This window comes from Columba livia, chromosome 5 (assembly GCF_036013475.1).
Source record: "Columba livia isolate bColLiv1 breed racing homer chromosome 5, bColLiv1.pat.W.v2, whole genome shotgun sequence".
In the NCBI taxonomy this organism is placed as follows: domain Eukaryota; kingdom Metazoa; phylum Chordata; class Aves; order Columbiformes; family Columbidae; genus Columba; species Columba livia.
In genome coordinates this window covers 4,498,725-4,526,387 of record NC_088606.1, presented here as the reverse complement: position 1 = coordinate 4,526,387, position 27,663 = coordinate 4,498,725, and the positions used below count along the sequence as shown (strand labels likewise).

The following is a 27,663-nucleotide window of genomic DNA, read 5'->3' as shown; positions in this document are numbered from 1 at the left end:
CAGGGGTTGTTACTAGAAAGAGAAAACCCAAATTCTACAACCTGCATGAGAACAAGAGTCCAGTGATGGCAACAGCATCGTGTCTGTTCACACCAGGGGAGAATTTAGCAGTCACATCTATCAAAATGTGTGCATTTTGTACTCAAAGGGAAAAAATGTAGAAATAGATGCAAATCTTCTACATGACAGGTCAACGTCAGGTTTCTTGTTAATTAGGTACTACTCCCAGGCTTGTCACAGAATACAAAACCCACTGCATAATATAAAAATTTACCATCAAGATTGTTATCGTGGACATTGCTAAAAGCAACATTAGTTACAATGACTGCAGGACTGTGGGATTCTCTCATACATACACACACACATCTCCGTGTATGTATATATATATATGAATGTATTAATATATTGCAGTTATCGTCACATCTCAGCAACGAAACTCCGATTTTAAATACCACCTCAACAAACTTGTAATATTTAATCCCAGGGGAAAAGCCACCAATGCTTTCCCAAACCATATTTGGCTGCTTCAACCATTCCACTAAGTAGCTCTTCAAAAGTTTCCATGAAAAACCTCATTTTGATACTGTATCTATGGTAAAAGTACAAGACATTCCAGCCCTACCTCCCCCACCATGTAAGTGCACAGAAAATCACCAAATGTCCTTTATCCAGGACAGCTTCCTCCATACCCTCAAAGAATCTGCTCAACTTCAGCGGTAGCTTTACCTTTTTTGTTCACCAGGAACCCCACCCTGCCAGTGACTCCAACAGCATGCGGGGACATCTAGTGACCAAAGAAGATATTGCACATAAATATAGCGTTACATCTATCAACTATGCTACCTATTTTGTTAAAAAAATCAAAGGAGCAAAATTAAGTGTTTGGAAATTAAGAAAAACACGGTTTATTTTTTGTTGTTGTTGAGATATTTTCTACCCAGTAAAACAGCCAAGGCCATGTCCACTCATCCCAGAATGTCAGGGATTGGAAGGGCCCTGGAAAGCTCATCCAGTCCAATCCCCCCATGGAGCAGGAACACCCAGATGAGGTTACACTGTCTTCACTGGGTTTAACCCTCAACAGGGAAAAAAACAGGAGGCAAGCTATTTATTTTTTAATTTCACTTTAGAAAAGATTTCATTTTCCTCCAAGGAAGACCGCAGCAGAAGAAAGTTGCCTACCAAAAAGAGTTTTCTTCTTTGCACTCACCAAGCTGAATTCTGAACTCATTAAGCGGACATTCATGAGTATTATTTCATTACACATTTCTTATTCTTCAAATAACACAAAAAGCAACATTCTACATCACTATCGTCTTTCTTTTTCCTCCACATCTATAAACACTGTCATGGAAAAAGCACTGGTAAGTAAACCCATATTTCTGACCTGCTGCATGTCTAACATTTCTTCTTTAATAACTCCATGAGCATGGCAGGCTCTTCCTATTAACTACATGACATCACCATTATCAAAGACGAAAGGAAATTAATTTTGTTTTCCAAAGACTTGGCAATAAGTCGGTTCTTTACTTCATCAGACATCTGCTGTTTTTCTACGTATGTCATTTGTGAAGCAGAGTTTTCCTTATGACTTTATTCTGCTAACAGTTTATCATGCGACACAGTTTACCCGTGAAATAAAGTGGAGCGGGATTTCTCATTTGCCCTGTAAAAGTGTAAAGCGAACTTAAAGCCAACATTCTAATCTTTATTTCAGTTTCAAATGCTTTTTTTTTTTCTGGTTTAAAATAAAGCTCTGCAAAGACTGTCATGCAAAAATAACGTCTCATGGTCTTTCCCTGAAATTTATTACTAGTGCTGCAGTGCTTTGTTTTAACAGATGGGACTTTATCAGCAAATTATATGGGCAGGCCACCAACTTCCCTCAGGAATGGAGGAGTCCTAGTATTTACTTGGGCCTTATCTATGCACTTAAAGCCATATTCTAACCACAAAATTCTATTTTCATTTATTGATATAAAAGACAAAACACAGAGAATCTTCTGTTCTGAAGCATGCTGCATTCCTAACCTTTTTCATCCCCATGTGCGTGACAGCTACCTGCTGTCAGATATTTCACACGAGCAAAATTTCTTTTCCTTTCTAAAGTGGAACGGCCTTTTGTTTTCACGTTCGCCATATGACTGCATTAATGCCAGACAATTTACATCACCCTTCAATATATTCATTTTGCTAAATAACTTGTGGCTTTGTTTGGAGTTTTTTCCCTACTTAGCTACACTGTAATTTACTCTGGAAACAGCATTCTAAAATTCTAATTTTGCTGATGACACGTACTTCTATAAACTACAGCCATCAGCACATCAAAAACTGGAAAAGCTAGTGAATGTATCTGGAGAGGAGCAGCCTCCACGCCATCCCTTACGCCAGCCACTTTGTGCTATTCCAGCAGCCCAGAAGAGCTCTAACCCCAAAATCTGGGTATTTTGAGAAGACAGGAGAGGGTGCAGCATTAAATACACCCCCGGCCAGGCAGTGGGATGGGAGGGGATACAAGTGTGGAGCAAATCCACTCAACTTCATGGCCAGTCTGGCTGACGGCTGCTCGGCCGTGTCACCCGTACGGCTGTGAGCTCCTGCTGGGGTTCTGCGCGAGAAACAGAAAAACTAAATGAACTAATTAAATAATAACCCCAGGGAAAGAAAGAAATAATGACGAGCACAGAGCGTCACACTAGCTGCCAGTTGCTTTGTCCCATTACAGCACCTGACGTTTATTCTTATCTCTAATCAAGATCTAAACATATCAGAATTTCATTCTGAAGGGCGAATATCATCCTAAAACAAGCTCTTTTTGAAATAATTTTGAAAACGTGCATCCTTTATCTGACAAGACTCCATTCAGCGGTGCACTCTAAAAGATATGGTATTCTGAAAAATACAGCACTTAGCTTATTTTAACATTTTCCTAATGAAACACTCCTTAACAAGAGTTTGAATTAATAGAAAGGATGCAAAGTAACTTATTTTGAATGGGAAAGAAAATTTTAATAGAAAGCTATGTAAAAACTTGCAAAAAATCCACTGAAACATTTCAAGTGCTTTGGTCCAAATTATTGAAAATATCATTAAAACTAAATTATGCTTTCCTGTTCAGTGTAATTCTTTCCATATGGTTTTATTTGTATATGTCTGTTATAGAATATACTGCAGGACCCAATCCTGTAATGACTCCTATGTAACTGTTGCTTATTACTTAACATGGTGTTCTACATTCCACCCACTTTTGTCTTTTTATTTTGCTTGTTTTTTCTACAAAGATGCTTTTACTGCCTCTTTTTTTTAAACTATGGCTTTTATGTGTACCTATTCATTAAAGCAATAAAATTACTCTGAAAACATATTGGAATATTGGTCTGTATTGGACTACTGGAATTTTTTCATGATACCCACCTGTGAATATTAGAGCAATGCATTTAGGACTCATTGTTCAGCTAGAACAGGCTCTTTGTCAGTAGAAAAATTGTAAGTTAATTGTCAACTATGAAATTCAGAATCCAGCACAGAAACGTCATTCTGAGACACAGTTAAACAAACTATTTTAACTACAGATAAACACAATTTGTCGTAGTTCTTACTCCTGATGACTCGATTGTCCTGGTTTTCAAGTACATACAAGGCTCTGCTAAACACTGTGCTCCGAGGGTATTAAATCAGATCTTGATCGCCAAAGTCTACTTTTTTATCCGCAGAATGAATAGGTCCTATTCCATGCGGAGCTCCCCATAAAACATGGGTGTTACTTACTGCAAGAAAACGTATCAAAAAGTGGACCTTAGAGGGTAACTTAATAACACACTCCTAGCAGAGAAAGTTTGCAAACATGCTTACTACAAAAGTAAGAGGATTTGTAGAGCAACACTGTGAAAATCTGCTAACGGTTCTGGCCAAACAACCCATAGCTGAATTTCAAATACTCCAGAGTTTGCAGATACACATATAAACCAAATGGTGTGGTAGGGACCACCATAAGGATAAGGGTTATTTGCTAAACAATAGCTAATATAGTGCTTAGAGGCGATAAATGATTGCCAGAGCTGTAACTTGTGTGAGAGCAGTTAAGGCAAATTCTGAAGTATTTTAGCTGAATATTGCATTCGAATTCTGACATATGAGGATAGGAACTCATGTGAAATGTGGACTTGGATTTAAATTTTTAACTTCTTGCCGTTCAAGTTCAGGGTATGTTTGGGTCACACAGCTCAATGCGGGTTTAGATCTCTACAGAATATCAAGTTTTTAAAGCTACTTTTCATTTTCAGATGTGACAGTTAAAAAATCTTGGGTACAATAAACCATTTGACTTGGAGAAAAAAAACTTGAGCTATAAACTGAAACCAAAGTAGCTCAACTTGGGAGTGTCCCAGCTGCAGAAACCTCTTAATTTTAAAACACTTCGATTGATCCCCAATCTCTTCGAATTACAGTGCAGTAAGGACTATGCGCCCTTCTGAAATCAGGTTATGCTTCAATTACTTCATCTGCGTATAAATTTCATTGTTATTTGAAACATATGCAAAACGTAGATACCAGTATACCCTAAAATTGATTAAATATCTACCTCATTAAAGTACAAACCTTACAGTATAAGAGGCCCTACTACGAGGGTTCACTTTGCATTAAGAATGCTAAATCTTGCCAGCGAAATACCATTCTGGATCAATCCAGTTTAGCTGTACAACATCTGTATTTTGGCAGCTGGACACTTAACACTACTGAGAGTCTCACTAAGGTTTTCAACGAGTATCTGTTGACAGAGTAAATACAAACTGACTCCTAAAATGCAAGTTTGCTCCCCCGATTCGCTCAGGCTGTCCCAGTGAGAAAGGCAAAGGGAAACCTAAGGTAAAAATCTTCATCTCATGAGCCGACGTTTTTGAGAACCGAATTTGAGTTGGAGTATTTCACGAATTCAAAAATGACTTAGGGAAACATGAAACCTGACAGGCTATTAATCCATTCTGGGGGACTATTACCTTCCAGACAATTATTTTCAACATATGATTCTGAGGTTTGGAAAACCTTTGTGCCTCTTCCCATGAGGATTCACAGTCTGTTGGCCAAATGCGTCTCTGCACTGTGGTACTAAGAACATACATGGCAATACTGTGTTTGCTGCCCTTGACTCAATATACCAGCAGGAGGAAAATTTCATACCTTTGTTCTGAGACACTATAAAAAAGGCAATAATTATTATTAAATGACAGAAAAAAAACCCCAGGTATACACACAAAACTGTAAAGAAAAATATAGGTATAGTCGATCTTGGCAAGGTAACAAACTAGGTGAGTAGTATTTAGAGATTCTGGATGGATAGACCATTTTTTCCTGTCCTTCCCCTATAACCTGATGAGATTTGAGATGCCCACATCGCAGGAATGGCACTTTCTGGGATCTCTTGGTTTTGCGGGCATGCACACATGTGCAGAAAAGCCTCTGAGCATCACAGCTTACCCTTGGAAAAAACGAAGTCATAGATGTGCTGCTCAATCAGTTTGCACAGCCCACCTCTGGCACCATGCACTGCATGGAATGCAAGCCCAGGAACCCCACAAGGAAAACAAGAGCCACAATCATGGATTTTCCACCACTCAAACAACTCCTGAAGTCAACAGGCCACTCTTAAAGTGCTCCTGAGTTGCTACCTGAAAAGGATTGATTGGTTTAATTCTTTGAGTGAGCAATATGCAGCTTATGGATCACAGGCTGAGCACCGTTGCAATCAAGAATTCCAGGTGTCTTGCAGCCCTATTTTTCTACTATTCTGTGAGAAGTGGAACAACTGCACATTGCTGCTGCTCAAAGCAATATCTAGAAGGTGTAAACCAGCCCTCCAGTTAAGTAAGGAATTTGAATGGGTACTTGATCAACTGGATGAGTTACAGAGTTGCATCAGGTTTAAATCAATCCCTTTTCAACAGAGCACTTAAGTATGTGATTACCTTTAAAGATGTATGTTCCTCATTAAGTTGGTGGGTTAAGTATGCCCTTAATGATATAAGAACGATAAGAATATGCTGAACTACTTTACAGATTTACAGATGGCAAGCTCCTCTGAACAGGACCCTCATTAGTGTTCCCGCTGAACTGACAAAGGGACCAGTTGTTTTTACTACACGGGAAATGGGATGTGGTCTTCCGTAATATTTCAAGTATTAAATGCAAATGCAGTCTCCAGAAGAAAGCCACTCAAATCCACACGGACGTCCAAGCTACGGTACCATACACCTTCCTGAGCAATCCAGGCAAAAGTCTTCTGAGCGTGCAAGCGGCCGCAGGGGCAAGATGCACAACGTGCATTCTCGGAAGATCATTTGTAAACTTGGCATGAGGTTCGTTTTCCTAAAATGCTGCTGCAAACAATTTGTCACTGACTCTAAGTCTGACAAACAAGCCCCTTTAGGCTCATTCGGATAAAGATTAGCAACGCTTCACTGAAGCTAAGGATGAAATACAGGCTTCGAAGGCATCGCTTTTACTTATGACATCCAAAAATTACGTTAAAATAACACCGACAAAACAACGCCAAGAATTCAAAAGTTAGGAAATGCCAAAATTAAGGTTTCCTGTGTAAGCTTCGTGAAGCCCTTTTCTGAGTGCTCTTCATGATACAGGTTTTCATTACATGATCATGTACAATTTTGTTCCACCAAACCACTGTCTCATCCATCCTGAGGTAAGGAACAGCTCGAGGAAGGAATTAGGATTGTCAAGGAGATAGCTGCCTGTAGAAACTCTCACTCATTCAGAAAACAAGGAGTTATTCAATACTTTCTACTCTTCCATTCAACATGTAGCCCCCAGTTTTATCTTATATATGGCCTTTAAACTGTGCATTTAATACAGAATTACTTATTTCCTCATTGGTATTCCTATTGTCCTACAGGCACAGCATCCAAGCACTTCACATAGGGAAAGAAGGTTGGTTTTGCAGCAGATACGTGAGAACAGAATCAATATCCTTCACTCAAATATTTTTCTATTTCCTTCTGCCTTCACTTTCTATTTCCCTCCCATCTTTTCTGTTGAAATTCCCATCAGGTGCTTTTTCCATTTCTTTATCCTGCCCATACACTTCAGAGGCAGCACTAGCAGCAAAAAAAAATGAATTATGAGAAAACTGAATTTGTTCAGATGGAAACCAGAGAATTTAGCTGCCAAACTCTAAAAAGACTGAAACATCTGGGAACTGAAAGTTTTGAGAGCCATACAGCTTGGCCAGATTTGGGAAAAATTTTATAGGGTGGCCAAGAGATCTCCCTCTGATATCAGAACAACTTCTAGTCCAGATTTCAAGTGTTTGTCCAAAGCATAATTTAACAAATATTTTTAATATTAGCAATAACAAAGATGTATCTTTCTCTAATCTCATCAACAGTGCAGCTGGGTTTAGCCATTCCTTCCAAATAGCTGAAGAATGACAATGAGAGAACCAACTAGTAACACAGTGTTATAATGTAAAGCAACAGATAACACCACAGATAGTGTGACTTATTTTGCATGTAGTTAACGCAACACAACGCTAGAATCACTGGCAAGTACACCATCAATATCTTCCAGGTATTTTTAACAATACCAAAATTAAAAGATGCGAAAAATAATTGTTCATCTACCTATACAGGGTAACCATTAACAGAAATAAATACAGTGACCCCTAAGAGCAAATCTCAGTATAGCGCATACAGACAGCAGTTCTGTGCTACTTTGCAAAAGTTATTAATCCGTGTCTCTCTCAAATTAGTGCCTTTGAGTAGAGCCTCGGCTGAGATCAACTGGAGAAGCCCCACGGAACACGTCAGTTTACATTTAGTAAGATTATGACCATGGTCTGCTTGAGCTAAGTTTTCTTCCAAATAAACAGGGAGGGACCCACCAGACTGTTCTTTATGGGTATCCTCGGTTTTTCAATTAATTTCCCACTTTGGCCCAACAGTGTCTGAATTAATTAGCCTCCCATGTATCCTATTATTAATAATTTAATCTTTGCTCAGGTTGTTGAGAAAAGACTGGCCTGCCTGGGCTGATGGTGAGAATGGACAAACCTTTGGCTTGTTGGGCAGATTTGTTTGTTTTAAATAACATCTGGGTTTATGAATGCCTTTGTATTAGAGTGAATGGAATACTACTAATTAAAACCAGTTTAAAAATTGGGACAGATATCAGTGCAATATGTACTTAAAGCATTTGGGTTCTTCTGGGGTTTTCAGTTCAGATTTAAACTAATAAAAATTTCAGAGTAAAGTTTATTGAATTTAAGGGTAAATAACACGGACAAATAGGCTAAGGTACATTAGAGCTTGCAGTGACTCACGGAGCCAAGGCTGTAAGAGCCATATTAAATGATATGTGCCTTGTGATACCAAGTCTGTCTCCTCTGGTTTTCACAGAGAAAACTGAGGAAAATCACTGATAGTTTTTACCTTCAGCCTTTTGCCTCTGCAGAACTTTTATTAAAATTAAAGGAGGCAAAGCAGTCTAATCACAGGGTGTGACTCCAAGACCTCAACAGTCTTTGTTTCCTTTCGCTTTTAATTTTTGGGTTTGCCCCATATAAATTTCCTTTCCCATCTCAGCACCCTAAATGAATCGAAACATTGCTGGAGATCAGCTTAGGTCTGATCATTTGGCAGGACTCACTGCACACTTGAGAAATGGATTTCAAGCAATAAGAGGACACAAATACGAGATGATTTGGGAAAATATTTGGTTTAACCTTGGGCACTTCCCAAGCATAAAACTGCTGTGGAGCATCAATGAGATTCAACAACCACCTCCTGGCAGCTGAGCTTCAGCTCCATTTAGCTAGAGAACTTCACAGAGGAAACCTCAGGATAGCTGGGAAACGACAGAAAAATAGCACAATTTGAGTACCTAGTTCTTCCCTCCCACCCCAAACTTCTGGGTTGCAATGAAAATATAAAAGCCAAAAAGCAATGAGTATGCCAAGAAAACATTAGAAGCTTATTAAAGCTACTGGCAAAATGGTTAATGTTTTCCCCTTCCTGAAAATGTCAAGGAAAGGTGGTCATTTCTGATGAATCTCCAGTAGAAAAATAATTACTTTTTATCAATAACCCCACTAATGATATAAAAATCAAAATTTTTCAGCATAAAAATACCTTTTGAGTTTTACTAAAGAATTTCCACGAAAGCAGATATTTTCTACACACAGAAAGTCCATATGTTTTATCAAAAAAGAGTCAACAGCAAATTTATGACCAATGAAGGTTGTTATAATTTCTTAAGGCTCTCTGGATTTATTAGTGGGGATTTCCATCCACTGTCTCCCAACGGCTGTTCTTGAGTATGATTCCTTCACTCCGGATGTGAAGGCTTCATCTTTAAGGATAGATGCACAGGAAGGAAAATAGGAATACTATTTTAAATACAAAGGAAGATGAAGCAGTGATTTTAAGTACGCTTCTCATTAGCTTAACAATTCCTTTTAAAATTAATACATTAATTTCTTATGCTTTCTTAAAAATGAGCATTTGTGGGGAGGACTACAGCTGAGAGACACACTGATATGAATGCGGATGCTGCTACCTAAACCTATAAATCACTAAGTGTTACAAAGTACCTTCTCCCCACCTTTTAAATTGACTATTTAATCCAATTAATTTGTTTTTCATTTATCAATCACCCCATGTAAACACAAGATTCCTCGCTTTCTTCTGCATTCACTAGTTTAGCCAGGAATAAGTTTCCACACCTATGGCCACACACAGGGCAGGGATTTACATCACAAGGCCCCAATGTGGAAAACCATCTTTCAGCAGCAAGAACAGCATCTGGCACCTTGGCTTGTTGCACACAGTTGTGCTGACAGGTCTGGAGGTGCCTTTTGCAGTGTCACACAGTCAGGCTGCTAATGCGATGTCCCTCCCCACTCGTCCTCCTCCATGTTGTTTTTCTTCTCCGACTCATTTTTAGCTCTGACAAAGCTGTGCGTGTTGGTCCCTACAGGCCGACGGGCCCGTATCCCCTCTACGCACTACAGCAAACTCAGCCAAACATCCATATTGAGGCAACCTTCTATATGGGATTTCCTTAGAGGATTCTGGGACTCATCCAAAACCCAGCCCTACGAAGCAATGTGCTTTCCCCCACACCTTCATATCAGACCTTAATTCCAGCCCAGCATCTCTGCCACCTCATTAAACAGACAAGGGAGGTGCCAAGAAAGCAGTGTCCTGCCCCAGAACTCCAGATTGTCACCACCTCAGTGTGAGTCAGTGCCATTTCGTATTATTTCCACAGATCTCTAGCTCGTGAATCTGGGATGTGAGCTGAAAACATAACTCACAAAGCTGCACTGATAAAGTGTTTTTCTTACTCCTTTAAACGTTCAACACACTAAATACATAAAACATCTTGTATATGAGCCTCTTCCTGTGTGGACAGACCCACTCTAGAGAATAAGCCCATTTTCTTTATGTCACATGAATGAACATCAACACTGCATGACAATCTACTGTGGACCCATTTATAATGATTTACTGAAGCACAGGACAGTACTTTCAAAACTTATTTGATGTAACCCACCCAAGAGTCCGACCATCTGGTTAAATATTATTTTTCTAATAGATTTCAGAATGTTGGTGCACTTGGCCTGTAGATATTAATGATAAATACCTCATCAAAAAGGAAAAAAGTCCAGTTACAAAAGGGCATAAAGTATTCCTGAACGAAACCCTCCAGCATATCCTCCACTGCTGTAAATAGGCATGAAGCAGCTTACAGGGGGAAGAATCTGGTGAGCTATTTAGAAATTAATGACCCTGATTCCACAGCATCTGAAATGATTTTTCTAGAAGAACTCAAGCAATCAGAGTTCAGCAGATTGAAATGAGTACCTCGCAGGCATGATGCTCCAAGATAAAAAGCATGCTGGCTGTTTTCCAACAAGGACCTTGAGCATGTGCTTATCTTTAAGCTTACGAGCAGTCGCACTGAAGTCCCAAGCTTTGTCCCCGAAATTAAACATTAACTCAAGTATTTCGCTGGATCAAGGCCAATGCAAGTTAAAAAGCATCAACTCCAACAGCAGGGATTGTTTTTGGGAACAGTTCCTCGGGTACCCCTAGCATGGGCTGAACATTGCAGGAAGGGATGAAAACATTGTTACTTTTCTGCTTTCCAGTAATCTGAAGGTATAAATTAGAGCAGATGCGGGACTATGTGAGTTTATGCTGGTTAAAATTCCAGCTGCTCTGACACTCACTGTTATGAACAGCCCCGGCTGATGGTCTCCATCCCACACGTGCCTAAATGAGAGGGAATCCTCAACTGCAGAGCAGCACAGAGTTCTTGGTCTTAACAAATAAGCAGAAAACGTGAGAGAGTCACTAGATATTCTGGATTTGTAGAGGAGCATTAACATCCATGGTGCTAATCACCCACCAGAAAAGAGTGAAAACCCCGGCTTCCTACAAATCAGGGAAAAGGAGCTTAAAATATTAGTATTTCTGTCATTTTCAGTTTTTCACTAATAAAGTAAATGTTTTCAAGTTGCTAAATGACTATCAAGGTTAATAATAATAATAGTTTGCCTTGTAAATTATAGCATTTCTATAACTTTATCTCCAAAATAAAAATAGAGAAAGTTCTAAAAATCTGGCACAAAGGTTTTAATTAAGTGTTGTGTCAATAACTGAGTGTTTTGCAGCATTAACCTGCAACTATTAGAGTGAATCAAAGAGAGAGGAGGCAGAGATGGAAATCAGAAGGAAGAATAAGAGCTGCAAAATTAAACTGTTCTCTTTCACATGTGAAATTCAGTATAAAATACTTCCCCATAAATAGTTGTCAATAAACACAACTGCTGCAAATGTATTTGGTAAATGTTGAGGTCAAAGGCCTCAACTGTTTATTGCCTTGTAAACTCAAAGGCAAGTAAATTTATTGCCTGAACGAGTTTCAGAGTATTGGCCATCATAAAAACTCTGCATCCGAGGTACAAAATAGCCCATCAGCTCACACTGCCGCTATTCCACACGTAACTCAGGGGCACCACCTGTATCATAATTCAAAGTATGGGAAAGTATATTGTTGCCATGCTGAATATATACTGCCACGGGTTAGTGCTGAACTGTCACTACTATTGGAACTACCAGTTGGTGAAATTATGACATTTTCAGAGTCCCTAATTGAAGCTGGAGCAGCAGCGGACTAAGCGCTGTGCAAACGCAGTGAGCAGCAGCTTTACCCCAAATGTTTGCAATCTAAGTGAAAGCTTACAGACAGAAAGGAAATATTTCCCTCTGCACTTTAGAGCTGGAAGAGTGGATCTCAGAATTTATGAGATTTAGGTCTTGCAGACAGAAGAAAATTACATTAATGTACCTCTTTCCCCTAATTTTAAAAAGGTTGAATTGGTTCTATAGCATTCTATAAAATCATTAGAACCATGGTCAGTGTTTAGTGCCAAATCCTGTCCTCAGATCCATTATTCATTACTATACTTCCAAGATTAATGTGTTGAGAATCTTATTTTCTTCCAGCTCCAAAATATAAAAGGGACAGTTCAGGAAATAAAGTGTATATATATGTTTTCTTGAACAGGATTCTATCCAGAAAACATTATTTGCTGTCCTCCAGAGTTAGAGCTCAAGAGCTGAATGCATTCAGCATCTTTTCTCATGTGCTCCTTTCTCAAGCAGTGTGTGATTATTAATTAATGCAAATCAACAGAGAACAGGTATGAATCTGTACAAATAGGCTCAAGAAAAGATTGCAGGCTCAAACTAATATGGCACATGGTGTAAAATATTATACAATCCGACTTCGCAATCCAGACTGTAAACTCCTCATGGCAAGCCTGCTGTGATCATGGAACCTGCAGCCAGTGTTAGTAACTTTGGGGATAATTCAAACTTTTATCCTCTTCAGTTGTGTGGTCAAAGGGGGCTGTCTGGCTGCTCAAAACGCTGCTTGTCAGTTTAAATGGAACTGCATCCTGCCTTTGCCCTTTGAGTCCATTCTTGAGTAGCTTATAGTATCTGCAGATAAAGTTTTGCAGGGTGTTATTTGAGAATGAAACTGCTGACAGAGAACTAAGCACCTGACTGCATCTGCCAGTCAGCAGCCTAGTTATTTACACACTTCAATGGAGAACATATACACGCAGATAGGCACATATCAATACATGCACATATCCAGGACCCCACACAGACAAGAAGCCCATAAAACAGTAAAACAACAGCCACTCTTCAAAAGAAAAAATAATAATAATCTAACTCCACAGCACTGCAAGGCCAAGTAAAACAGATATCTAAATACAAAACATTCCCAAACATGGATAGGTACCTCTCATTTCCTAGGGAACTATGGCACCAGTAAAGTAAGGCATGGAAATTTTTGTTTTTACTCTAGACAAATCTGTTTTCCAATATTGTTCCCATCAGAGAAAACTGTCTCAACTTCCCTCCAGCGATTCCTCTGAAATGTTATATGATAAAAAACAGTGTTATATGATATATGAAAATGTTATATGATAAAAAACAGTGCTCCATCTGAGAAACCCCAGTACATTCCATTTGCCGCCAGCCTAAGTCGAAGGCACAAACATCTTGTCAAATTCAACAAACCAAAACTTCACATGAAATGCAGTGGGCAAGGTGCTGTCATGCTGACCCTGTAGTTTTTATAAATACACAAGCAATCCAGAACACACATAGCATATGACAAGCATAATACTGTGATATGGTTATTTATAAATGGGCAAATCAGAAAATTTAACACTTTTTTCCATGCTCCCAGAACAGCTTTCTCTTGTGATGATGACATCCAGGAGGCCAAATGCACAATACTTGTGACTGAAGCCTTCACTGGAGTAAACTCTATTTCCAATAAATTCAGTGGGGACTCTGTGCCCTTGTTGTCAAAAGGAAGTGAAAATGGAAGAGACATCCGTCTCAAAAAGTTTACTAGCAGCATCCCATTGCAAAACACAAAGAGGCACAGGTACAGCTTTGGGTCCTCCAGACACAGCGCAGGAAACCCAAATAGCCAGAGAGAAATGTTATTTTCTGCTACCTGCAGCTGAGCAGGTAGTTGCCCTGAATTCTGGCACAAGGGCCCTTCAGTTTCTGTTTGCATGACAGCACACAACACAAATAGTGACCTTGATTTAGAGAATCCATAGAATCTATAGGATATGGTGGAAGCAGTTCCATAGGTTTGCTGTTCCTGCTTATAAAACACGTGGTTCCTTTCCACGCCAGGACCAGCCTTGAACTATAACTCCTTATTAGACCCACTGTCTCATTGCCCTCAGTAACAGGCATATAACTCATCTCCCTGCCTTTGCGCTCCCTCAGGAAGAGTAACAACACAACACCCACACAAAGCAGTCATTTAGTTTATTATGAAAAAAGATTTTTTGGAAAAGACATCCATTTTTTAATCCTGGATGAAATTCTCCATTCATTCATGCTGTATTGTCCAGTAAACACCAAGCTATTCTACAAACAAATTTATTCTCATGCCTGTGTTTAGTATTTGATGCCAAATGGAGAATTAGTGCCTCAGCATCAGCTGAAAACAGCAGATGATGGGAATAAAATCAGAACAGATATACTAGTCATAGTAGTTCCACTAAGGTTAGTGAAAATAGTTAGTAGAATGGCAGAGGTGAAGGAGAAAGAGTCCAAATTACCAGAGGAGAAAACAAGCCAAACAATAATAATGCACAAATATCAAACATTAAACACTTTTAGCTACTTCTGTCCTGTAAGTCTGTTTAGTAACAGTTAATGGAGTAACAAATAAGTAATATTACACTACTCATCCAGCACACTTTCACTCAAGAAACAATGCAGCCATGAACTTTTCTCAGCATAACATTGGATATGAATAGGGTACTGTTGCTTAATCATTCTCCTAAATGTTTATAGGATGGAAATAAGATCTTAATATAACTAGAGGGGCCACAGGAGGGACACTTTAAAGGCTGCACTACCATGTGTGTCAATACCAAGAGCTCAGTAACATCTGGTTTAATTCATTTTTTGAACTGTTTACTAACTGTAGACTAGGTGTTATTTCCTCTTTGAGATGGGAAATGCCTTTAATTGATGCCAGTGCATCTCCCTCATGCCAAATGGGCACTCATGAGACACCACGAAAACCAGTTTAGCAGTTGTGGTAGAAACCAGCACTGGGATTTGCCTATTGTGTCCCTCTGGATCACAGGCCCTTGGAACAAAGGTGGTTTCTTACGGCGCACGTCAGCATAACATTTGGTCCTATAGAGCCTGAATTTGGACAAGGCTTCTCGGTGTTTCTGGAACACAAATGTATAAGATGATGGCCATTTCCAAAATCTATACCCTCTGTTGTACAAAGAATATGTATCACTTTAGCATCATGTTTTCTAAAATACCTTCCAAGATAAGGTACGGCCTTTAAGGAACTCTACCCGCCAGTCATTTTTAGAAAGGCATTTTTTGAAAACAATCACCTGTTAGCTAGACTGTTTTGGAGAGACCTTTTGATCAGTTGGACTCAGCTGGTCTTGCAAAAATTAGTTAAACATTAGCAAAGCCACTCATTAATAATTTTTCAGAAAAAACTGTTTTGGTGTGTTTGGGTTTTTTGTTTTTCACATCTGTGTTTGGCTTTGTGATCACAAAAAGAGAAAGCAGAAACAATTTGAGGCTCTTAGAGAAAGATCAAACTCTCCTCAGATCACCTGTATCAGCAAACATTTAAAGTGCAGCTGCAGTTGAGCTGTGTAGATCAGCTCTCTGTGCATTCGCACAAGACATCAAACCACGTTAACAGCCAGATGAACAAGCCAGAAAAGGTCATTTGAAAATCATTATGCATTTGTTTCTACGAGTAACACCTTGAGGCCCCCACTGCGAATGTGGCTGTACCGCAGCCGTTTCCTTTCATGTCAGAAATGGGTTTTTTGAAGTCTGGCATAAGGATCACACTGATATTTTTGTTAAGAAAAATTTCATGTTCCACAGCAGGTCCTTGAAAACAGCAGTGCAATGCAAGTCTTTGGATTTTTATCATTTGCAACCCAATTTCAACTTTACCTTACATCACAATAAAATTGCTTCAAAGCTCATTTCAGTCTCGTCCCAAGAGAGCATTTGTCCATATCATGAAAACCAGTATTTAATTTAATACGATTACATACACATGCTCATGCAGTCAGATGCCTGACTGGAACCGCAGACTTAAGACAGGTCAGGAAGAAGGTGCATGGTGGGGCTTGGCAGGGAACCTGCTTTAAGTGCTTTTGGCTCTAGTTGAGAACATCAGTTTCTCGTTGGTGAGTTCTGACAACAAACTGCTTTCCAAAGCAAAAAAACAACAAAACCAGAAATAAAAGAAATCCCTTCACAAATTCCACTTTGGGCAATCATGCATTGGTGTCATAACTTAAAATCAACAAACCACACAAAGAAGGTAAATCAAAGTTAAACACATATGTGGCCTTTACATTCTTTGGTTCTATTTTTTACACCTACTTTTGCAAACAGACTTCTGATGCATCAGACTCAGCTGGCAGAAGCATTTTATTCAAGTTCTCCCAGTCAGTGCTCCTCCACAGGTATTAACTCCCCCTGGGGAATGCAGGCACAAAGGTAATAAACATATTCGTTTCATTACAACATCTTAAAAAATGTAAAAATTCTAAAAAACCAACTGTAAGCTGACCTCCAGCCAAAGTACACATTAATTATACAGCTTAAGTCAGGCGGATGCTCAAGGAAAAGAGATATAATGTTTCACCCAGCTGGATACTTTGTAGTTAGCACAAATGTAATATAAAGCGTACCAGAGTTTGTCAAGTGTCTGTCTGGATTTTCAGTTTTCATTAGTACTATAATTAAAACCACATTTTCAGCTATATTACCTATAACAAGAAAGGAATGAGAAATGAGGTTGTCAAGGTCAGTCTCTTTCTGCTCTTTATACTGAGGATCTGCAGGCCACAAGTTGTTGAATTTGGTGTAAACCAGAGTAATAGGATGGAATGTCACGTTACAACCAAACCTTTGTGGTTGAAAAGACAAACTCATGAGGTCACTTCCTTCTAATCGCCAATGGAGCATATTTATCAACAGCCGTATAAGTCAGGAAGACAGGCAGGCAGATGACAGACAGACTGACAGATATATGGAAATACAAATACGACAGAGCTGATGCGCAGACACATTCCTTTTCGGAAAGCTGTGCTTCACCTTACACTGTCATAGTCCTTCCCATTGCTAAATGACACCACTGTAAATGCTCTTTATCCCCTTTCTACGGCTTGCCACAGAGGACACAGCAAAGATGAGGAAAATATGAACAACTGATAACTTGGACAAGAACAAGATAAGAAGAGTTAGACACAGATTGCCATTTTATTTTCACTTTCAGAGAGTTCACGATTTTGCTTCAGATCTGTAAGACAAAGGGACAAGGTAGCAGATAGTAAACTTCCTAGCATGGTGACATACTGTTCCAGTCATTAGTGGATGCCTTAATTAGAGACTGGTGGTGAAAAGCAGCATAGCTTCATCAAACTCAGAGGTCAACACCTTACTAAGGATCTGGCCTATAAATTTTAGTATTAAAAAAATGCAATTTTTTGTATCCAAGTGCAAATAAATACTTGAGGCATCCAAGGCACCAGTGAGCATGTAATCTGGAAAGCAAATATGGTTTTAGCTTTCAGGAGAACACAGATAAAAAGAAAAAAAAAAAAAAGGCAGCAAGGCAGCTGATAAGTCATGTTAAATACAAATGACAGTTTGTTTGTGATACTAAAAAGGGATTTTAGCTTCATTTAGAAAAACTGCTATGAAGGAGATGAGAGAACTATTACAACACTGAAAGACTTAAAAACGATACCCCAAAAGATAACATTCTGACAATAAAGTGAAAGAGCTCACATAAAATACAAAAGGTGTGTTGTAAAGAAGGATCAGAAGGGCAGACTTTGAGCTTCATCTAGTCATAAATCAAAAGCTTGTTCTCCATCATTCTTGCCTATGAGGTCAGCTTTGATTCCCAAGCTACAATTCCCAAAGGATGGAGGTATTTCTATTGGCAAGTATGCGTCTGTCTTCCCCCGGGCGGGCTCTGCCAGCCCTGCTGTCACCATGGACTGTCATTATCTCAATCTCTTTACTGCCCAGGATTGTTCCAACCTGGAGCCACAGGGAACTATCACCAGGCTGTGAGAGGAAAACCCAGTTGGAAGGCGAAGGGCATTTGCAACAGATTAATTGACAAAGAAGTTTATCAAGACAGGCCATCTACAAGAGCCGTCATTCTCCTTCACCGTGGCCAAATGCTTTAGCACACTAGTCTCCAGGAGACACCTTAGGAATACAAAATGTTACACAAAATAAAAGTAAATGTTTTTAAAAACGCCACCGCTTAAAAACTCTACCACAAAAAAAAAAAATAAATAAAGGCAGAAGTACAACTTTCCACCTAGTCAAGTGTTTCATATATTTTGTGTCCAAGTAACTTAAGCATTCATCTTTTAGCTTTTCGTCATGTGGACTGTCCCTACTCATAAGAAGTTTGTGTAAAAAGAACTAGCCATGTAAATACTAGTGCCTCAATCTGCAGCTGGCCATCCCCATGTTTACAGGTAACAGACAAGCACCTTCCATACAGAAACATTTACAAAACACATTTAGAATTGCATTTCCCTGATTTTCATGCAGTGTACTAAATCAAATAATAATTATGAGTTTTATCTACTTTTCATTAACCACAATGTTCCAATTTTTTTTTATCCTAAGCCTTAAAAAAAAAAAAAGTTTATTTCAGAATGCTTCTTGGGTATTACCCCATTACTGCAGACTTTCATAGTGTCCCTGCACAGTGGATTCTATTATTTGCTCCATTAGTATTACAGTGGTTTTACTTCAGCAATTCTCACTTAATACAGAGAAACGTTCCTGTGTGGTGTAAAACCTGATAGTTACTGCAAGTATCTTTAACAAAAGATAAGATTTACAGAGAACAATACAGACATCTGATCCTATAGGTTTCTAGAGATAAAAACCTTCATTCTTTCAGAAACAAATTGTAAAGGAAAGGCATGGAGAGGTGAAAATTCTAAATTTTTAAGACAATATCGCCCTCTACTGCTCATGATACATTAAAACCAGGGAGGCTCAGCCTCACCTGTTTTAAGTCTTCACACAACACAGACATGAATAAGCTCCTGACCCAGAGATGCTTTACAAACCTTGGAGGCTTCACAGCCTGGGAGTTGTTCCCTCCCACCCAAGCTGAGTGAACTCAGCGAGGGCAGAGCAAGAACTCCACAACAAGACATTGCTAAGTGTGGGAGAAAGATTATTTATGCACCCTCTCTCTGAAATGAGCACACAACTCCCTCAAGCGCAGGGAAGCTGATGTAGGTACATTTGCATGCTGTGCAAGCCCTATGTGTAGGTCTTGTTTTTCCCTGATCAGGTAGTCCATGTCTTCCAGACTTATATAAAAGAGGTACAGATTGCTCAATGGGATAATATGCTTAGGTAGCATCATACATCCCAAAGCATCTTTAACTGTTCTAAACTTCCCTACAAACAAGAACCCCATAAGTCCAAAAATTGCATCATGGAATATTAGTATACACTAAGCCAACAAGGGGAGTAGGTCAAAATTGTTCTTGTAGCCAACAGAATTGCACCAAAAGATTGCAATTTCTTTATTGTTTCCAAAAACTATTATTACTTTGGTGCAAAAGTAACTGCAGTTTTGGACCATGAATTCTAAATCATCATAATTAGGTTCAAACACATTTATTAATCAAAATAGGAACCTTTATAATCAACAGTTTTGCCAATGAGAAACAAGTTCCTTTTTATTCCTGTAGCATAAAAATCTGTGCTTTGGGATTCGATGAACTCTTGGAGAGCATTTTCTGCATCCTGCTGGTTGTGGAAGTGTTTTCCCTGCAAAAAGCTGTCGAGATGCTTGAAGAAATGGCAGTCGGTTGGCGAGAGGTTAGGTGAATACAGCAGATGAGGCAAAACTTCATAGCCCAATTTGTTCAACTATGGAAGCATTGGTTGTGCAACATGTGGTTGGACATTGTCATGGAGAAGAATTGGGCTCTTTCTGTCAACCAATGTTGTCTGCAGGCATTGCAGTTCTTGGTGTATGCCATCGATTTGCTGAGCATGCTTCTCAGATGCTATTGTTTCACTTGGATTCAGAAAGCCGTGGTGGATCAGACTGGCAGCAGACCATCAAACCTTTTTTTGGTGCAAGTTTGGCTTTGGGAAATGCTTTGGAGCTTCTTCTCAGTCCAGCCACTGAGCTGATCATTGCCAGTTGTCATGTACAATCCACTTTTCATCACATGTCACAATCCGATCAAGAAATGGTTTGTTTTTTCTGCATGGAATAAGATGACACTTCAAAATGATGATTTCTTTGATTTTCAGTCAGCTCATGAGGTACCCACTTTTTCACCTTTCCAATTTGCTTCAAATGCCAAACTACCATAGAATGGTCAATGCTGCGTTCTACAGCAACTTCTTGTGTAGTTGTAGGAGGATCAGCTTTGATGATCGCTCTCAATTGGTTGTCATCTACTTCCAATGGCCACCACTACACTCCTCATCTCCAAGGCTCTTGTCTCCTCTGCAAAACTTCTGTAACCACCACTGCACTGGACATTCGTTATCAGTTCCTGGGCCAAACAAGCTGTTGATGTTGCAAGTTGTCTCCACTGCTTTACAACCCGTTTTGAACTCGAATAAGAAAACCGCTCAAATTTGCTTTTCATCTAACATCATTTACATAGTCTAAAAATAAATATAAAATAAACAGCAAGTAATAATCCAGGAGAAAAAAACAAGGTGAGAAAAGTACATTAAAATTATGCATAACATAACCACATTTATTTAAGAATGTATTCCAATTTTAAATGTCAAATTTCAACAATACAAAACCAGCAATTCCTTTTGCACCAACAAATCTTTGAGACCTGATTTCCCTCTATAAAAGCAGTGTTTACTCTTTATCATTATAGCTTAACTACTCAAGTGTCTATTACTTCTACTTTCATTACAGCTTTGACCAATGTAATATGGTAGTCAAGCCCACATAAGGCTCTTGGATTCTTGTTAGCACTCTTCCTAAAACAGGCTTAGTGTCTGTCACCTGCCACCCAATGACCTTCATTCCATTTCAAGAAACAAAGCTGTTTGGTGAACTTGTTATCAGATAGCTTTGAAATTATTGAGTGAACACCTGCTTCTACCCATTTATTCTTCATTTTCATTTTGTTGGTTATTTGTTTGGTTTTGATGTTTGTTTTCATTCTACTGACACTATAATTTGTCAGAGAGTCAGTTCCTCAGAGACATCTTTAAAAAAGACAGACTCTAGTCATGGAAGATTCCCAAGCTACTCCACAAAGAACATTGATTTAAATAATTCATTTAGTCTTCAACTTCAACCTTAACTTCATTAAGGATTCCTCTTACAACATTATCAATAGGCTATAAAAATTCTGCTTCCAATATGACGGAAAAAGCACATGAGTAGTTTTGCATCTCCAGGGAGTTTGCTCCTCAAAATCTTTTTATCTGTGTAATTACCATCTTACATTTAACTTGGGATTTTTATTCCCGTAATCTAAATATGACCGCATCTTTGATGGATGTCTATCAAATTCAAATAGCGTTATCTTCTCTACTGCTTAAGTAATACATCCTTTTTCTTTTGTTGTTTTAGTTCTTCAAATGTTTCCTTACTGTCACAGACGCCATGCAACCTGCACTATAAGACCTGGAAGATGACACTTCCAGCTGAATTTTGCTGATTGATTAACAAATTACTGTGTGCAGGATTTAAGTTTAAGAAAAAATAGTAACTGGAAGATCGCAAAGCTTGTCTCGCCAGAAGTTTGCTATTGAGGCGATATCAATGCTTCTGTGAAGCAGTGGACACAGCTGGAGATGGAACTTCAAAGAGGTTGGACAAGCTGCTCAGGTGACATATTTTGCTTGCAGATATTATGATCACCATGTTTTGAGCGAGGATGATTTTAAGCAGAATCCTAAATTACTCCCCTGCGACAAATTATTCTCTCTGAAGTGAAATTAGTAGACATCCAGCATAATAAGTGATAAACCTGCTGGCAGCGTGTAGGTAGTCCATTCACTCCTTTTCCTTCCAGTGCACAAGCTTCAGGCACGTATGGTGCTTTGATCTCTCTGCCATCACCACCCAACCTCAGCTCCTGACCACTGCCATCCTTTTGTCTGTTCACAGGCTTCAACAATACTATAAAGATGGCTCAGTGAAATTCATTAGCTTGTCTTTTACAGGAGATTTAAGGAGACAGTTTGAAAACACTATTGCTCCTAGTTTCCCAAATATAAAAGAAAGATTTAGGAGACAAAAAGGACTTGGTGCTTCTGATACTTCTTACTAGGCCAGCTGGGCAATCTATATCCTTTTTGATCAAACTCCATTTATATATATACTTTTTTATATTTATATATATGTAAATGAAAAAACTGTGATAAATGAAGGGCAGACAAGAAACACGCATCATCTCATGCCAGCTGCACGCAACGGCACAATTCTCGACTATAAGTAGCACTGGACCTTCTTTATCACTATAAAAGACTCGACGTTTTAATCCAGAATAAACAGGAATTTGTTGAAAACTGCAAGTCAAAATATCCTGATTCCAGCGACACTTACATAATTAGTTTCAATATAAGCAGGGCTGCACCCTGCCTAGAAATGCCGAAGTTCATTTCCATTAAAAATTGCCAGTAACTATTATAAAACTGCACGGACTACTATTTTATTCACCAGTATCCTCAGCAGTTACTCTCCAACACTGTTTTCATCACCAGTTTTAGGGCCAAATCTCAGTTCTGATTTTAATTCAATTGACAAGTAGGATTTATAGAGCTGGACAGAGCTTAAGCCTCTCTTTCTTTCAACTCTTTGCTCCATGGTACCATCCTGGCAAAACAATCCATAAATCCAGTCCTACGGCAGCAGAAGCAGCATATAACACCATATGCGCAAGTAAGTTGCTCCACAAACCAACGGCCGTTCTCAGTACTCAGCGTCTCTTTGTTCAGAGCTACAGAAAAATGACAGTTTTGAAGCTTTATTGACAGAAAAGACAGGCAATCCATGAGCTTTCTGCTTCTGGTCAGCTGTCTGCCACAAATGTATTTGGGTTTTGATGGGAAGCAAAGAAAAAACACATGCAAGGGAAGAAAAAAAAAGTTCACTCAAAACACATGGAGTAGGAGGGTAGTTGCTTGTTACTCTGAAATAACACAGCTTGCAAAGAATCTCCCTTCAACAAACACTTCAGCTTGGAGCAGATAATCACCATTCACAAATATTTCTGTCAGTGTTCTTTTGGCGCAGTTTTAGAATAAAACCCCAACAAAACATACTCAAGTGCAGCTGAAGAACTAAGTAACAATGTGGAAAACTGATGGAATCTCCCAAAATTGTGCTTGCAATTCTAAAATTTTGTTATCTCAAGTTTTCTCCAAACATTACACATTTTTATCTCATGCAACAAGAATTTTCCATTCACATCCTCATTGGGAGGTACAATGTAAAGTTTGTAATGTAGTGGCATTAAGTTTTCTACAAATCTACAGTTTAAAGTCAAGGGTGGAGAAAAACAGAAGATGCTTGGAAATGTTGCAACTCTGTTCCATCTATCATTTTTTACCCACCAAAAAACAATCTGAAAAATTGAAATTATGTCATGGGATCTTCTGGTGATATAACCAGTGGATTGCTCCCAAAGACATTACAGTACATCTCTTGTAACACTATGCATATTAATTACTTACTAAAATACAACATCCAGAAAATGAGATATGAAAAGAGAGGTGACTAATAAGTCTTTGGCACTACATAAGTTTGTTTCGAATAATAAGTTAACAATGATTTTTAAATTATTTTAATAGTTTGGGTGTTTCAGATTTCATTTTGGCTCCTTGCAGGAAAAGAACATAGCTTGTTGATTAAAGGTTTCTTTTTGAAAATACATCCTAAGACTATATACCATCAAGTTCATTCTCTCCTTTTTCCACACTGGTCTTTGGTGATCCCTGTCCACTGCACTCCATACACACCAGTTACCTCCCAGGCTTTTACCTGAAGTAAATCAATTATTTATTTCTGTCTGGGAAACCTGAGTGCAGAACAGCAGGTAGAAGATACTACAAGTATGAACCACTCCCCTGGCCCCAGGACAGCAAAACTAGGTCAGGCTTAACTCTGTCAGAATTTTAACACTTCACTGGTATGACAAGCAATGCACTTGGGATATGAAGATCTTCACTTTGTCTTTGGTGCACACAGACTTGAGTCAGGTATAACCAGAGTAACGTTTGAAAGCCAGCTGGCTTTCAGAAGCTTGACTGCTGAAGAAAAAAAATGAGAAATAAAAATGACCTGAAACCTTTACAGGTTTGAACAGGATTGCTTTCACAGGACTCACAATTGGGTCCATGAGAAAATTCTCACCTGACCCACCAGAACGGTCTTGATTTTCATACACTACTTGCTTACATTCCAAATTTTGTATACAGATATTGCTGCCAGACCATAAACCTCTTCTATGCATGTGTATTTAAAGCCTGGGAGGCAGGGCACCTTGGAAAACCTTGCTGTTTTACTCAACTCACTGTAAATTATTTCTAGTATTTCTGGAAGGGTATTTAATACTGCATTAAAGGCACAAGTGTCTATGTCAAGCAACATAATTACCTCTCAACAAAAAAAAAAAGCGCCAACCAAAAAATATAAGTCCAAGCAGCTACCATGTAAACACAAACTTACCACTCAAATTCTTACTGATTGTTGTCAACACTCACAGTAAGCAATTATTTTCTTATATGATGTACAGATTTCCCATGTTCTAACTTTTGTCCATTGTCTCTTTCTGCTACACGCCTCTAAGAGCATGTCTCCATCTTTTTTAGACCCTCACATTAGGTATTTGTAGACAGCAGTTCCCGGCCTAACCATTTATCTGGTTATTTACCAAAACTCTGCTTAAATCATGCATTCTTCATCACCTCTCTCACCAATGAAATAAATCTTCCAAACTATGTATTTCAGCCCATGCCTGTGACTGTTTTTTCTTCACTTAGCACAGGCCTCCCATCTATAAACTAACAAAAACTTCCAGAAGATAAAGTCTTGATGCTGATGCATTCCTTTTTATGTGCCAAAAGAACACTTTCTGGCAGACCAAGACAAGCAAGATGGTCTAGATGCTTTAGCACATTACAATTTGACATTATGGACAACAGCTTGATTTAAGAAATAAACAATCCTAACAGGTATCAAGCTAATTAAACATAATATTTGTTTAACGCTGCAAGATGCCTAAAGTAATAAGGAATCTCACAGGACCTTCCCAGGTTTGTTTTGTTGTTTGTTTTCCCAACCTTTTTCCTCCATTTACTTCAGATTTCACACTTACATATTATAATTATACATTTCTGCCACAACAGAAGCTTTAGCTGCCACAACAAGCTTTAGCCTCACATTTGGTAGTCCTTGGTATTACCAGCTCTTATTACCATTTTAGATCCCATACTGAGTTCTACCACATGAAGGCACCCAAACTCCAGAGAATCCCTTTGATCTCAAAGGACAACCAGGAGCATTATCATCACTGCTATTTTTTTTACCTTTATCCATCTCATGTCACTGCTTCTATAGTGATATATCCCACAGAGTTAAATTCTGCAACACCTTTCACATGAATAGGCAAAATCAATCACGGGGGGGGGGAAATACAGTTAATTTCACATCTATATCAAACAGTACAAGTGTTCCACATAATCTGCAGGGGCACAAGGGCTAAAAAGACATTGAAAAGAAGTAAACATACCTGATCCTTCATGTAGCAGCTGCAGGAGTTAAAGTGATGTTTGCAGCTACAGTGGCTGGCTGTCCTCATGTTGCCTCAATTCTTCAGACATATTTCTTCCCATTTCTCATCTTAGTCACCACCATCTGCAGTGTTTTAATTCTCTATTATGCTCAGTAATGTAATTTTTGTACATCTGCTATCATATTCTGGGGTTTAACGAACTGGTCTCCTCCTTGATCCCCTCATCATCTGCTTCTTCATTCCCTGAATTCACCCTAAATCCTGTGATACCAAGCAATTTGTTCCTACAATCCTTCTCAGGCAGGTTTCAGTAAAACCTCCAGCTGTGGAACTAATATTATGAATGTGGAACTAAAAACCTGTAATCTCCACACCTGGAGAACTTGCACTGACACCACCAGGAAGCCTTCCAAACACAAACCATTTAAGGAAATTAGTATACAACCATACTTTTGACTTTAAAAAACATCTTTGAGAGTCTCCATGACCACATTTTATCCTCTAGACCTATGTCAAGAATCACTGTTCGTGCCTGGCTCCTTCACAACACAGTTCTACAGACTGTAGAAATGCCTTAATCCAGTTTTTAAAACCCAAATTCCACACTAACAATTTATGCATTTCTCCCTATTAATTAACGAACAGAATTACTGGCATGTTAAACCAGAAATGCTGCAAAAAGAGCTCTACTAAAATACGCTAAGCACGGGCAGCAGCCTAGCTCTTAAAAATCAGGTAGCCAGAATCTTCTTTTCCCCTGGAGCTTTCATGCTAGTTAGGCTCAGAGAAAAACTCCATGCAATACACTTAAAGCCTATGTGCACAAAATGTTAGAAAAGAGGAACATGTGAAGAGGAGGATGTGCACACATCAAATTGCCTTAAGTCTGAATTTTCCAGGGGATCCCACCAGAGGATGCACTGCAGCCACCTTTGCTTTCCTTTGCGTGGAGCTGAGGCGCCTGCCCAAGCAACCGTGCTAAGGGCACATCTGTGAGGTCTGAACACTTTGAAGAGCTGCATGTCCTACTGCTGCCACAATATTTGACACTGAGTTTAACAGAGCAAACGTTGCTCGTTTGCTGCTTCTAATAAGTCCAATTTTCTGTGCACACAGAACTGACCACCCAAAACCTCCACAAGGCAGCTGTGAGTCCCACAGAAACCCCACTGCAGCCACAAAGGCCACAAAAACCACACTAGTACCAAAAAGGGCCACAAACTGCACCCCAAACCGCTAAACTCAAGCGCGTCCCTGCTCCCACATGCACCATGAGGGAGGCCTGTGTGGCTGTAGATTCCTCATCCCACAGGCCCACTTTTCAAGAACGTCCCTTCCCTTCAACTTCTCCCTCCTACCCCACAGCAGATTTATGACCGACAGAGACAAATGGAAACCAAAGGCCAGCACCGCAGGAGCTGAGGAGCACTCCCCACTCACTAGGTGCTTTCCAGCACTGCATTGACCTCAGGAACAGCCTCCCAGACAAAAAGGGCTGGGGCAACCTGGATGCGAATCACAGCCAGCTAAAAAAGCCCGTCCCCAGCCCTTTTCCAGTCAGAAAACAGCTTTAAAAAGGAATTGAGTGAAGGGGGAGCCGCGCGCGCGCGCTGCCGCCCTCACCCTGCCAGCAACGCCACCCGGGGCTCGAGACACAACCCCTTCCCGCCACACCGCCTCAGCCAATCAACGCAAAGATCACCACAGCCCTCTTTGCTTTTATTCTTTTAAGCCCGCCTCTTTTTCACGGT

At 39.3% G+C, this 27,663-nt stretch overlaps 1 long non-coding RNA gene across 2 annotated transcripts in view; it reads right to left on the bottom strand.

Annotated features, from left to right (window-relative positions):
• Nucleotides 1–27,600, bottom strand: part of LOC110364572 (uncharacterized) — a 58,722-nt gene extending 31,122 nt beyond the window's left edge. Inside the window, exons 1-2 of one of the 2 annotated variants that reach the window (XR_010472694.1) lie at nucleotides 27,536–27,600; nucleotides 25,910–26,034 (exon numbers count right to left, since the gene is read on the bottom strand). This is a non-coding gene — a long non-coding RNA (uncharacterized LOC110364572). Of the gene's footprint in view, nucleotides 1–25,909; nucleotides 26,035–27,352; nucleotides 27,507–27,535 lie in introns of those variants that run through there. The other variant, XR_010472695.1, reaches the window with a different exon arrangement.
• Nucleotides 27,601–27,663: the final 63 nt, after the last annotated feature.